Here is a 13,649-nt window from a genome sequence, read left to right on the forward strand (position 1 = left end):
ATACCCCTACCCTTTTACCCTAAGATACACGGCCTGTATCTCATTTCTTTCCTCTCTTTTTTTCCTCTACGCTGCTGGCCTTCATTTCTTCTTGTCTTCACTCTTCACGGCTTAGGGTTTAGTTCTTCTTGTCTTCACGGCTCAATGAATCACTTATCATGCCTGCCTTCGTCCTCTTCTTCAGTTCTTCTTTTCATTTCTTCTTCAGTTCTTCTTTAAGGTGGGTTTTTCTTTTTTTCACGCCTGCCTTCTTTTGAATCTTTTCATTTCTTCTTTTGTTTGTACTGGGTTGTTGGACATGAAGAACAAAACTAACTGACTTCGTCTTTGTTTCTCTACAGATCTCGTAATTTCTAAAGCAAACGGAGCAAATGTTAGATCTAGACAACAAAAAATTTAGGTTTTAGTAACGTTACTTTAGTAACGTGCAAAACTCTTTTGCAGGTTATTAATGTGTGGTAACCTTACTTTAGTAACATGATGCTTAGGTTACTAAACCTTCAGTTACTAAAATAATTTTAGTAACATGGAAATTGTCACCAAGTTACTAAATAGTAACTTGTCATTTTTTGCACGTTACTACAATTAGTAACGTGATAAACACTTTTGCACGTTACTAAATTAAAAAAATTAAAATTAAAAAAAAAATCACGTTACTAATGTAAATTTTTTTATAAAAAAATTATATTGTTTTTAGTAATGTGTGTTCACACATTACTAAAATTATGTAAAAAAAGAAAAAGAAAAAAAGAGCTGCTCATAGCCAGAGAGAGACATCGACGACAGTCACATTACTCGCCAGAAATCGCTCCTCCAAACTGGAAATCGCTCCTCCAAACTGGAAATCGCTCATCAAGGTCAACCAAATCCGATACCCATTTGCATTTTCTTTTCAAGAAGTTTAAATATTTTCCATCAATGGATGGATCTGGTTTCCCTGTCCCGCTGTAGTTAAAGACCATTTGTTGGATGTAACCACAAGAAGCCCTTCCAATGGTGTGTGCCCTTGCATAACATTTTGTACCATAATAGTGCTACTAATACTTCCAACCGGACAAAGAGAACATCAAACCTGAATTGAAGCAACAATCCCTTGTTGTCCAAATAGGGCATCTGACCCAAGTGCCAAATGTTGAGCATGCTCAATCTGCTAGGAGAAAAAAGGGAAAAAAATAAAAATAAAAAAATAAACTCAAAGCCCATTCGATCCTCTCCCCAAATAACCCCAAAAATTTTTTTACCGAAAAACCCTCAAGAACCCAGAAAATTTTCCCGTACCCATATGGTTTTCTCAGATATTTTCTACCCAAAAATTCAGTACCCATCAACCGAAACTCAAAATTTGATAAGCTACTTAACCAAAAATTGGATCCCCGCTGTTTGAGCTCCAGGAAAACGCCGAAAAAATCCCTCTTCGAAGTTGCTAGCGTCGGCATCCTCCCCAGCGGCAGCTGACCCACCAGAAATTGTCACCAAGTTACTAAATAATAATAATTATATATATATATATATATATATATATATATATATTCTTAATTTACAGTTTTTTTTCTTTTTAAAAAAAAAAATTTTGTTTTCATAATTTTTAGTTTTTTAGGGTTTTAAAGAAAAATCTTTTCTTTTTCTTTTTTTAATTTTCATTTTTTTCTCGTTTTTCTTTAATTTTTTAATTTGTTTTTAAAAAATAACTTGGCAAATTTTGGCACATTACTATAATTATATTATTAATTAACTTAATTCGCACGTCACTAAAGAATTTAATTTCAATTTATTTTTATATATGTCCAGTGTAATTGATCTAACTCTATCACGATCGATCGGACTAACTAATGCACTATGATTGATCGGATGGTCTATCAATCATATTGTTCTATCATGATCGATCAGTCTACTACACTAGGATCGATCGGACGTTCGATCAAACCTTCACTGTGTCAAGTCTGGTCGATCAATCTCTATCACGATCAATAGATCATCCGATCAATCATGATAGATTAATAGGATCGATAGATCATCCGATCGATCATGATAGATCAATAGAATCGATAGATCATCCGATCAATCATGGTAGATAATCCGATCGATCATGATAGATCAACTAATCGATCATGATATATTAATAGGATCAATAGATAATCCGATCGATCATAATAGATCAATATGATCAATATATCATCCGATCAATCATGATAGATCAATAGGATCGATAGATCATCCAATCGATCATGATAGAGCAATATGATTGATATATCATCCGATCAATCTGATAGATCAATAGGATCGATACATCATTTGATCAATCATGGTAGAAGATCCGATCAATCATGATAGATCAATAGGATCGATAGATCATCCGATCGATCATGATCGATCGAACTTTCATTATGTCAAGTTTGGTCGATCAAACTCTATCACTATCGATTGGACTAATTAATGCAATAGGATCAATCGCACATTAGCTAGATCGAACGTTCACTGTCTTAAGTATGATTGATCGAACTCGTTCACGATCAATTGGACTAATGCACTAGGATCGATAAGATGGTCTATCGATCATATTATTCTATCATGATTGACACGTCATTAATAATTTAAAATTCAAATTATTTTTTAAAAAATTATATCAACTTATTATTTAGTGATGTGTTAAATTTGATACGTCATTAATAATTTAAATTTTTAAATTATTATTTTTAAAAATCATACCAACTTAGTAACGTGCAAGAATTAGTTAGGTTACTAATTATTTAAAATTATATTGACATAATATTTAGTAACCTACAAATTTTTAGGGTTACTGAATAGTAACGTGCTAAATTTTGCACATTACTAATTAATGTAGTAACGAGCAAAATTTTAGGGTTACTACTTTAGTAAAGTGCGAAATTTAGTAACATGCAAATTTTTACAAGTTACTAAATAGTAACGTGCAGATTTTTGCACATTACTAATTAGTAACTTGCTAAAATTAGCAGGCTAATAAAGTTTTTAGTAACCTGCAAATTGTTATCATGTTATTAATGTTAGTAACTCACGAAAATTTGCACATTATTAAATCCTCAATTTTTTGTAGTGATCTGAATCATTTTTTTTAGATCTGGTTTAATTTTGCATTTGAACTTCTGATCTGCACTAGATTTTGGTGATTTTGTTTGATTTTTGTGATTTTGGTAGTGTTCAATCTGTGTGAAGAAAGTGCTATATAAAACCACTGAAATGGATGGAGAGGTTCAAGTTAAATATCTGAATGGCAACATAAAAAATATGGGGAAAAAGAAAGAGAAAACTTTATGTTTTATGAATTATATAGAGCTGATAATGATGTTTTATAAACTTGGGAGGATCGGCAACTTGTCAATGGCTTGTTTACAATAAAGCAAACTATCAGAGTTCCTATTAAATGTGTGGGAGAATGTGGTAAAAACTAAGTGAATGATCTGCTATAAATATTCCTATTATTATTCTATTGTGATAAATATTGGAATATTGTAATCTAGAATTAGAGTTTGCTTTGTTGTATTCTGTTTCAGAATGTAGTGTAGTTTATTTGGTGTTTGTAGTTACTGCTTTGTGCAGAAAGTTTCTGCTTGTTTTGCAGTGTGTTTTTTTCCTGTTTTGGGAGGTGTATCCAGTTTTCACTAGAGTGACATTGTGTTTTGTTGAGCTTGGTTCAATATAGAGTTTATTCGTCTAAAAAAAAAATACTGGAATATTTTTATTTGCTATAAATATTGAATATAATATATTATTTTGTTCGTTGTTTTGGAATATCATTTATGTGATTATATTTTTATTTTGGCGCATGAACTCTATGAATTGCGGTACTATTCTGTTGTGATATTTGGAGTAGTTTCATTTTAGACTTGAAGATTAGATGCTAATGCAAAGACAAACTAGCTAGAATTTTCTGCAATGAATTTTCAGTTTACTTGATGTTGTTTGGTTTAAATTGGCATTGGGTTAATCATAAACATGTAAAAAAATGGATATGTTTATATTTCGGTTTATTAAATCTGAATTCTAGACTATGAATCTATGATTTATATTTTGTTTCTTAAATATCCTATTCTTCCATTTGGTGAAATTTTCTTAATAGATTAATAAGAAATAACAATCTTAACACTTAACAGATGGAGAATACCGTTAGTGAGACTCCTACAACTTGTCCTATTATGAAAAATGTTACTGAGTCACATGACAATCCTAGAACACCATTTACAAATGTTGGAACTCCCTTGTCTTCCTCGCAAACACAATTGGGTACGGGTACCTCAAAAAAAAAATGTGTGAATAAGTCGGAAGTATGATTGCACTTTACAAAAGTGGAACAAATTGACCAGGAAAATCCTAAGGCATCATGCAATTATTGCAATAGGATCTTAGGGTGTCATTGGAGAAATGACACTTCAACTGTGAGGGTACACCTTTTCAACTGTCCAATCTCTCCATTTAGAAAATCGGATATACCCAAAGGTCAAACTCTATTGCAACAGTCATTTAATAAAATGTCAGAAGGCGCTAGTAGCAATAGTAATACCAACCAACTGGGATTTGTGAAGTATGATCCAATTAAAGTAAGGAAGTTGATTGTTCAATATTTCATCAAGGAGGAGTTGCCTTTTAGGCATATGGAGAGTGATGGGTTTAGAGAATTGATGAATGGAATTAAACCAAGGTTCAATTTACCATGTTGCATTACTCTTACAAAAGGATTGCATGAAACTATATGAGGAAAAAAAAACTTAATTTGAAGGCTTTTATGAGGGGAAAAAGGATTTGTATTACTACTAATACATGGACATCTCTTCAAAATTTGAACTATATGGTTGTTACTGCTAACTTCATAGATTCTGATTGGAGAATGCATAAGAAAATAATCAAGTTTAACTTAATTTCAAGTCATAAGAATGAAAATATTGAAAGAATATTGGAGAATACATTGATAGAATGGGAGATTGAATCAGTGTTCACTATTACAGCTAACAATGCTATAGTCAATGATGTGGCGATTAATTATATGAGGATGAAGTTTAAGGACAAGAGGGCTACTATTTTGGAAGGTGAATTCCTTCGCATGCAGTGTGCCGCTCATATATTAAATCTTGTTATAAATGAAGGCTTGAAAAGATTGGGTGATTAGGAATGCAATGAACTTTGTAAGGTCTTCACCGCAGAGAATGACAAGGTTTAAAGAATGCATAAAGTGTGAAAAAATTCAATGTATGAAGACGGTGTCTCTAGATGTTCAAACAAGATGGAATTCTACGTACTTGATGTTGAGTTTGGCTGAGAAGTACCAAAAAGTTTTTTCTCGACTTGGGGAGGAAGATGGTAATCCTTTTGCTGTTCCTAGCTATGATGAGTGGAAAAATGCTAGGGAATTTGTGAAGTTTTTAAAACCTATTTATGAAGCAACATTGAAGTTTTCTAGTTCAACTCATGTCACCTCCAACTCATATTTCATTCAACTTTGTATTATTAAAAAAACATTGTTTGGTGGATGTATGAGTTCTAATCCTATCCTTAGTGTAGTGAGTTGGGATATGAAAAGGAAGTATGAAAAGTATTGGGGGACTATGGATAAGATTAACTTATTGTTGTATGTCGTTCATGTTCTTCACCCGCGTATCAAGTTTAAGGCGTTACAATATTCCTTGGTAGAATACAGTGGCCCTGAGTGGGTGGAAGAAATCCAGACAAATGTGAAAAACCTCTTGAACTGTTTGTGGGAGCAATACAATAAGTTATATGGGGGGGCGTTTGTCCAAATTTGATGCGGGTTTGGAAAGTTCAACTGTTACTTCTATAAATGTTAGTAGTGATAACACTGATGATACACTTGCAGAGACGAAATATTATATGAATGACTTATTTCAACACCTTGAAAAAGAGAACAACTTGGAGTGTATATTGGAGGTGGATCGTTATTTTTTGGATGGGTGTGAAGCAACAACAAAAGATTTTGACATCTTATTTTGGTGGAATGTTAACGCACCCAAATATCCTATCCTAGCAGAGATAGCCCGTGATATATTGGTCATTCCTATTTTCACAGTTGCATCCGAGTCCGCATTCAGCAACGGAGGATGTATATTAGATTCTTTTAGGAGTTCATTATCTCCGATGACAATTGAGGCCTTGATTTGCACTCAAGACTTGTTAAAGAGCAATCAAGACTTGGAGTATGAGAAGATTATTGAAATATTTGATGAACATGGTAAATGGTTATAAATAAATTCATTTTATTTTTCATTATTATTAATTCATTTTTGTTATTTATTCATTTAAAGCATTCTCATTTTTTTTTTCTTCTATTATAGTTATAGATGATTGAAAGCAGAGCTGCAAAAAGCCACAGATCATGCTTGGATATGTTCAATGTTTATGAACTTTTGGGTTTGAAATTTTTTAATTTTTAATATTTTTAATGTTTATGAACTTTTGGTTGCTGGTTTGTTTAAAAATGGTAGTTGAATTTTAGTAGACTTGTTGGTTTGTTACTTTGTTTGATCTGTCAATTGTCTAAGAGTTGTCTAAGAGGTGCAGGCTTTTAAAAGATGGGGTCCAAAGTAATGTTTGTTATCTTCTGTTGTTGGATTGTTTGGGCATATGGCATTTTCATGATTTGTGGTATCTAATTCCTCCAATTATGATATTTAAATAGGTAAATGTTAATGTGTATACAGGAAGTATGTTTATTGAGAGGTGAAGCTTGACTGAGACATGTGGCGATATTATTTTTTATTGGGGTAAAGTACACTTTACCCCCCTGATGTATCCACCCATTGGCAATTTGACGTCCAATGTTTAAAAATTGGTAGATGACTCCCCTAATATAACCAACTTTGGCACTTAAAACCTTCCGTCCACTTAATCTGTCAAAAGTGACGGAAAAGAGGTCACATGACACGCACATGACCTTTTAAAGCCTAACTTTCCAAAATCACCCCTGCTTCTATTCAAAACACACTGTTTCATTTAATAGCCAATACACACCGTTTCAACAAGCCCTGTATCCTTCACCTCCAATGGCCACATTGGCCAGAACACAGTGAAAAACAAATCGACTTAAGGTACTTTTGTCTTCGATCAGGACCACCTGCATGCGAACTCCATCTTTTTATGTAACTTAGTTTGCAAACACTTGCTACTTATGATTTCTTTTCGTCTTTTATCTTTTAATGGAGAGAAACTATATATAGGGACAATCATAGTTAAGAGAGTGAGAGAGAAGCAATTAAGTAGAAAAAGAAACAAGAAATCAACACACTACCTACGTACATCCTTATTATTTAGACGTGGACACAAAACCCAAACATGCAAACGACTGCATCCTTATTATTTATGTTCAGACTTTTATTTACTTTATTTATATATTCAGGTGAAGCCTTCCATATTTAAGAGCAATTATATATAGAGGGATGGTCACAGTAATAACCAATTAAAACTGAGAGAAGTAGAAAAAATATATATAACAAGAGAAATAAACTACAAATATTTTATTACGTGGTCCTTGTCATATTATATATACATGACAACAAGAATCATTGACGTTCTTCACATAGCTGCTGAATCTCTGGTCACCGGCGTTGGCGTTCTTGTTGTAGGCCGAGAACGTGTGGGCATGGCCATTGGAATCGTCAGAGTAGAAAGTGAACCAGAGGTTGGGAACGTTCATGTCGTCAGCGCGGAGGCGCAGAACTTCGGCAAGTGTGAGGACAGATCATTATGCGCCGCAAGCTTGGTGAAAGCCGCCGAGTCCACCATACTCAAAGGGGACGCCTTACAGTGAAACACATTAGTGAGACTTGGCGACTACAGATAATCATATATATATATATATATATAATTGGCCAAGTTGTATCAAGTACAAATTAACAAGTTTCTCAACACTCTGGCACCAGAAGAATGAGCAAAGAAACAAAGAAATGTAAAAAAGATGTTGTCACAGCAAATTAAATGCAACAAACCAACTGGGTTACATGGAGTGTCAGGGGTTGCTGGGTTACAATAAAAGTCGTGTGGTATTTTTCTTAGGCATGAATGTTGTTTTGGGGACGGACATGGATATGAAGGTTGACGTGGTGGTTTTGGTTAGGCCTCGCGCCATAGTCTGCTGTGGGTAGTGTTGCTCGAGCTAGGGATGGTGTCCACAAAATGCCGCCATTTTGGTTATCTCCTTTTCTTTATTGCAACTTATTATTATCTGCAAAAGAGATAATCACTACTTTACATATCTTTTTCTCCTATAATGGCAATTATGGAAAGGTAGAATTGGCTGACAGTTATGGAAATAGTGGGTAGTTAGAAGCTGAGAAATGGTCCTCTATTCAGCATCCAAGCAGACTCTCTTCATTTCAAAAGAAAATAATAGTATTGAGAATATTGTAACAACTAATGGAAAAGAAAGATGAGGCTAACAGAGTAATAGTGAGAAGCAGTGAGAAAATTAGCAGAGAGAAAGAAGAAGGAAAAGGGAAGGAGAATAACCACCACCCACTTCCTCTAATGGCCTTAAATCACGTATCAAGACTACAGAATTGTGAAAGAGTCCATAAATTTCTACACCAAAGTTCTGGGGTTTGTTTTGATATAGAGCTAGAAAACCCTCTGTTCTCCCCTGTTTTATAGTGTGCGAATAGAGGATGCGTTTTAACAAGGAATGGGTTATGGGAACACAATGTCCAATGCTGGATAGATAGCAAAACAAGATCTTTTGAGAAAAAAACATATAACTGTTTGATGATTTCTTCGATGCCCAGATAAGTATAGCTCTTGTGTTATTGGATGCTAAGCTTGAAGCGGGGCGGCCCACATCCAGAAAGGGAGCCATGAGGTTCCGTTTTGATCTCAAATTTGTGAGTGAAAATTGGCGAATAATCCAATGCATTTCATACGAAGGCAACAGAACCATCTACGACATTCTTATAAATCAACGCGTTGAGGTTGGCACTCTGGTTAGTATTGTAGCAAGAGATGGGAAAACCCAAATGGTGAAAAGAGAGGAAGAGCAGCAACCTTGCGAGAAACGAAAGCTTCATCTTCTCGCTGTTGCTGCTTGCAAAATGACTTGGGTCTGTGAGGGACAAGGGCTTTTGATGTTTTCTATAGGCCAAGGGCTTTTGGGTCAGCCTCGCCTTGCACCGCGATGGTGTTCTGAGAGAGAGCGAGAGAGAGAAATATAGTTGCAAGAGAGAGAAATAGATTTTTAATTTAAATGGTGCTTCTTGGCCAAACTCACCGTTTTGAAGAAGGGATAATTTTGGAACTTTAGCTTTTAAGTGGCCACGTGCAACACATGTGACCTCTTTTCCGTCTCTTTGGACAGATTAAGTAGACGGAAGGTTTTAAGTGTCAAAGTTGGTTATATTAGGGGGGTCATCTACCATTTTTTAAACATTTGGCGTCAAATTGCCAATAGGTGGATACATCAGGGGGGGTAAAGTGTACTCTCCCCTTTTTATTGTATTGAGAGTTTGGTTAGAAGCCGTCTTCTTTCTTTGTTTTGTTATTTCTCTTCCAAATATTGCAAGGGTAATAAGGATAATCTTGTGGTTTTATGCGTGCAACTGCTGATGTTATTAACTTATTAGGCTTTTATGTGGATTTAATAACCGAATATAACAGCATTTCATTACAATTGGGCTAGAATTTTATAACCGAATATATAAAGCCCAATGAAGTCCAAAAAAAAATAGGCCCAAATTCCCAATGCCTAAAATACTAAAATTAGGCCCAAAAAAAAATATATTTTTTGTAAAAAAAAGTAATACCCGGTTCGGATACCTGGTTTACCCCGGGTAACCCCCGGTTAACAGGGCTACCCAAATCCGGACTAGGTTATTGAAAATCCAATAACCAGGATCCCGTTTCGGTTTCCGGTTTTGGTCAATAACCGGGAACCGAAACCAAATTTACACCCCTAACAAAAACAACCTTTCCACTGACACATAAAGCGCTCGGCCATGGCAGTGCCTTACCCTCAATCCTCGAATTTGGGGGTTACGGGGATCAGCCTCCCACACCACACTCAGCACCAAGCTATTATATAAACCACACCCAATAAAGGTAAGGGGATTCCTTCGAACTCTCTTACTCTAAAAAAACTCTCGTGATTTTGTCATTATCCACCTTCAAAATGATAATTGACTTAGGCAACGAAGCTATCCCCTATCAGCCTGCTTCGACAAGCTCATTTGGGTAATCACTTTCTCTTTTGTAGGATCTGTTCTTTCACCTACCGGAAAACTTTCACAGCAGTTTGTATCTTTAATCAAATAGACAAAAAAATTAAAAAAATATATATATAATTATGCTCCTCAAATGAGGAAAAAAAAAAAAAAAAGTGGTTGGGGTTGGGTCTTCACCTGAATCACCTAGGCCATTATAAAAATACAGTATAGTTGTGATAAAAACAACCCACTTAGTTCATGGGTATCTAGTTGTATTTATAGAATGTTTACAAAGCATCAGTTATGGAAGATGAAGATGCAAAGATGCAAAAATAAATTTGCATGGTTGTCAGCTGTCCAATAAGCTGCAGCACGTTATGGCTCACACACACGTACACCAGCTGCTGACGTTACAAGAGCTGAAGTTATGAGCTGCATGCAAATATGTGTAACAGTGAAGGATACAAAACATTTGTGTAATGGTTGCTGTCAACACATCTTCTCATTCTCGCATGGGTAACACATCTTCTTCATTATTCAAGGCACTAACTTCAATTCTCAATTGTCTTTTAAAGTAGGAACTTCATTTTCCTCGGTAGCCATGACCGTGTGGTTGGGTTTCTGTAACAGTACCAAAATTGGCACTGAAATTCTAGGGTTTGGATTTAGGGATTTTGTAATGGAATTGGTAGAAATGACAGAATTGATGAATTAAAATGGAAGAATTGAAAGAACTAGGAAGAAGAACACTAAATTGATTGAACGGAATTTACAATGCAAATGGCCACATTCGAGAGGGCTAATCTCCAGAGCATTCGAGGTGCTCGGCCTCCAAGTTTACTAAAGTAAACAATTTACTAATCAGATGCCCTCTCCAATTAGACTTCTAATCCTTATACAGCCTCCAATCTAAACTCTTAGCAATTTCTATGGGCTTTACTAATAACTACTAACCTAAGCCCATTCAGCCCACTATTGCAATTAAGCCCATCCAGCCACTAATGGACCGTTACATTACCCACCCCTTAAAAGCACCTTGCCCACAAGGTGAAGGCCGAACAAAAACCCAGTCTCTTCAACAAAGACACGGGCAGCTTCAAAATTACTTTATTTTCCATCCTTTTTGCCTTCAGGACCAATCCCCAGTTTTATTGTATCTAGCAAGTATAATTCCCGGGACTATAGTATAGTACTTCTCAGTATTGCGCAAGCCCCTACATTACTGTCCATGACATGCAAAATGACACGCGTGAGAAAGCCATCCTGCCATGCATTTGTTGCACACCGTGACCCACAAAATTCTAGAATACTTAAGAGTAAGCCAGCTAGTCTCCACTTCAAAAGCTGGTTGCTGTCATCCCTTTGTGAACAAAAATATAGCCTCCAAATGTTAGAAGCCCAAAACTGTTTCCCTATGCAGGTGGTCCATGCAGCAGGATCCAGCCCATTGTTTAATCCACAAACTTCTAGAAGCACAAAGATAAGCCAGCTATCTTCCACGCGTGAGAGAAAAATGAAAGCCAATCGACCCAATTCCCGAAACTCCCCTTCTACACAAGCAATTTCCCTCTCAACGCACCGTTTTGTGTATACACTAGATTCCAGATTCTTCTCTTCTTCTTCCTTCGTTCTTCTTCCTTCTTGGTCATGTCCACTCCTAAAACAAAAAGGTTCAGCTCTCTGTGCAGCTTCCAACAAAATTTCTGGACCATTCGCACAAAAGTTGGACAAATAATGGCAATCCACTGGGCAAGTGTTAAATTCCTGATTACGGTGCTTCTCATTTCCAGAAAAATTGAAAGAGTGCAACATGGGCGTGTACGCGGTCTCGGCACCGTACTTACGGCAAGGCATTCGAAAGGCAGCTCCGAGTTGTCCACCATCGGAGCGATGATCAGCTTGGTCCGTCCCAGTCTAGCCCAGTGAGCCCATGCCCGCTCGACTCGAAACTCTCTGGTCAAGCACCGGCTTGGCGCATCCTCTTCTTCTTTCCAACGCCATCGGTGTTTCAAAACCACAAGAACCACTGCAATCTCAGTCAAATATGGAGACAAAAAAGAACTCACAGTGTGATTTATGGCCTCTAGTATGATCACATTAGGCACTGCCGGATCTGAAAATGGCTTCTCCACGGGAGATTCTAAATTTTTCAGTCGAGGAATTTCAGTGAGCTGGTGATAGGTATCTCCAACCAGAGCTATTTCAGATTCTGGAATTGGTTGTGTGGTGTCAACGTCTTCAACCGGATCTGGAATGTGAATGAGGTCTAGGTTTTCTACCTTTTCAGGAGCTGAAAACTGCTCTACAACCGCGAAGGAGTCAATCGCTAGAGGAACTGCTTCCGTCGCTTCAAGCATTTCACTCCCGTCCACGGCCAAATGTTCCTCCATCGGAAACCGTTCGGTCGTAAATTCCTCTTGGTTTTCTACCTCCTTAGGAACTGAATCTGGAAATTGCTTCTCCACTAGAGATTCTGAAATCTTTGGTTGGGAAATTTCATCAAACAGGTGGTAGGAAACTTCGATCGAATCAGTTGGTTCTTCATCTCTTTTCTCCTCTTCTTCTTTCTTGAATTCCTCTTGGTTTTCTACTTCCGCAGGAACCGAAAATCGTTCTAGAATAGCCTCAACAATTTCTCCAACCGATTCTGTGGCTCCGTTTTCGCTTTTCTCCTCTTCTCCTTTCTGGACTTGCTCACAGTTTGCCATGAAATCACTGAGTTGCTGACATTGTTGGTCCTCCGATTCTTGTCCAAATCGAAGGTGAATGAGTCGCACAAAATTCTCCCAATCAGCATCCATTGTAAAAACTCCACCCCGTTCCATTGTTACCAACCAATCGAGAGCCTCACCTTTCATGTAATACGAGGCCATCATATATTTGTGAAGATCGTTAGGGGTATTGTAGTAGAGGAAATTTTGCTGAAGCTGGAACATCCAAACCGAGAGGTTTTTTCCATCAAAATGGTGAAGATCCATAGATCTAGGGTTTGGAAATGAACAAAATAGAAAATCAGTGGATCTAGGCTCTGATACCACTTGTAACAGTACCAAAATTGGTACTGAAATTCTAGGGTTTTGATTTAGGGATTTTGTAATGGAATCGGTAGAAATGACAGAATTGATGAATTAAAATGGAAGAATTGAAAGAACTAGGAAGAAGAACACTAAATTGATTGAACGGAATTTACAATGCAAATGGCCACATTCGAGAGGGCTAATCTCCAGAGCATTCGAGGTGCTCGGCCTCCAAGTTTACTAAAGTAAACAATTTACTAATCAGATGCCCTCTCCAATTAGACTTCTAATCCTTATATAGCCTCCAATCTAAACTCTTAGCAATTTCTATGGGCTTTACTAATAACTACTAACCTAAGCCCATTCAGCCCACTGTTGCAATTAAGTCCATCCAGCCACTAATGGACCGTTACAGTTTCCACTCAGGCCATGGTCATGTGGCTGGGTAATGACCCAACCA

This window comes from Alnus glutinosa, chromosome 12 (assembly GCF_958979055.1).
Source record: "Alnus glutinosa chromosome 12, dhAlnGlut1.1, whole genome shotgun sequence".
Taxonomy (NCBI): domain Eukaryota; kingdom Viridiplantae; phylum Streptophyta; class Magnoliopsida; order Fagales; family Betulaceae; genus Alnus; species Alnus glutinosa.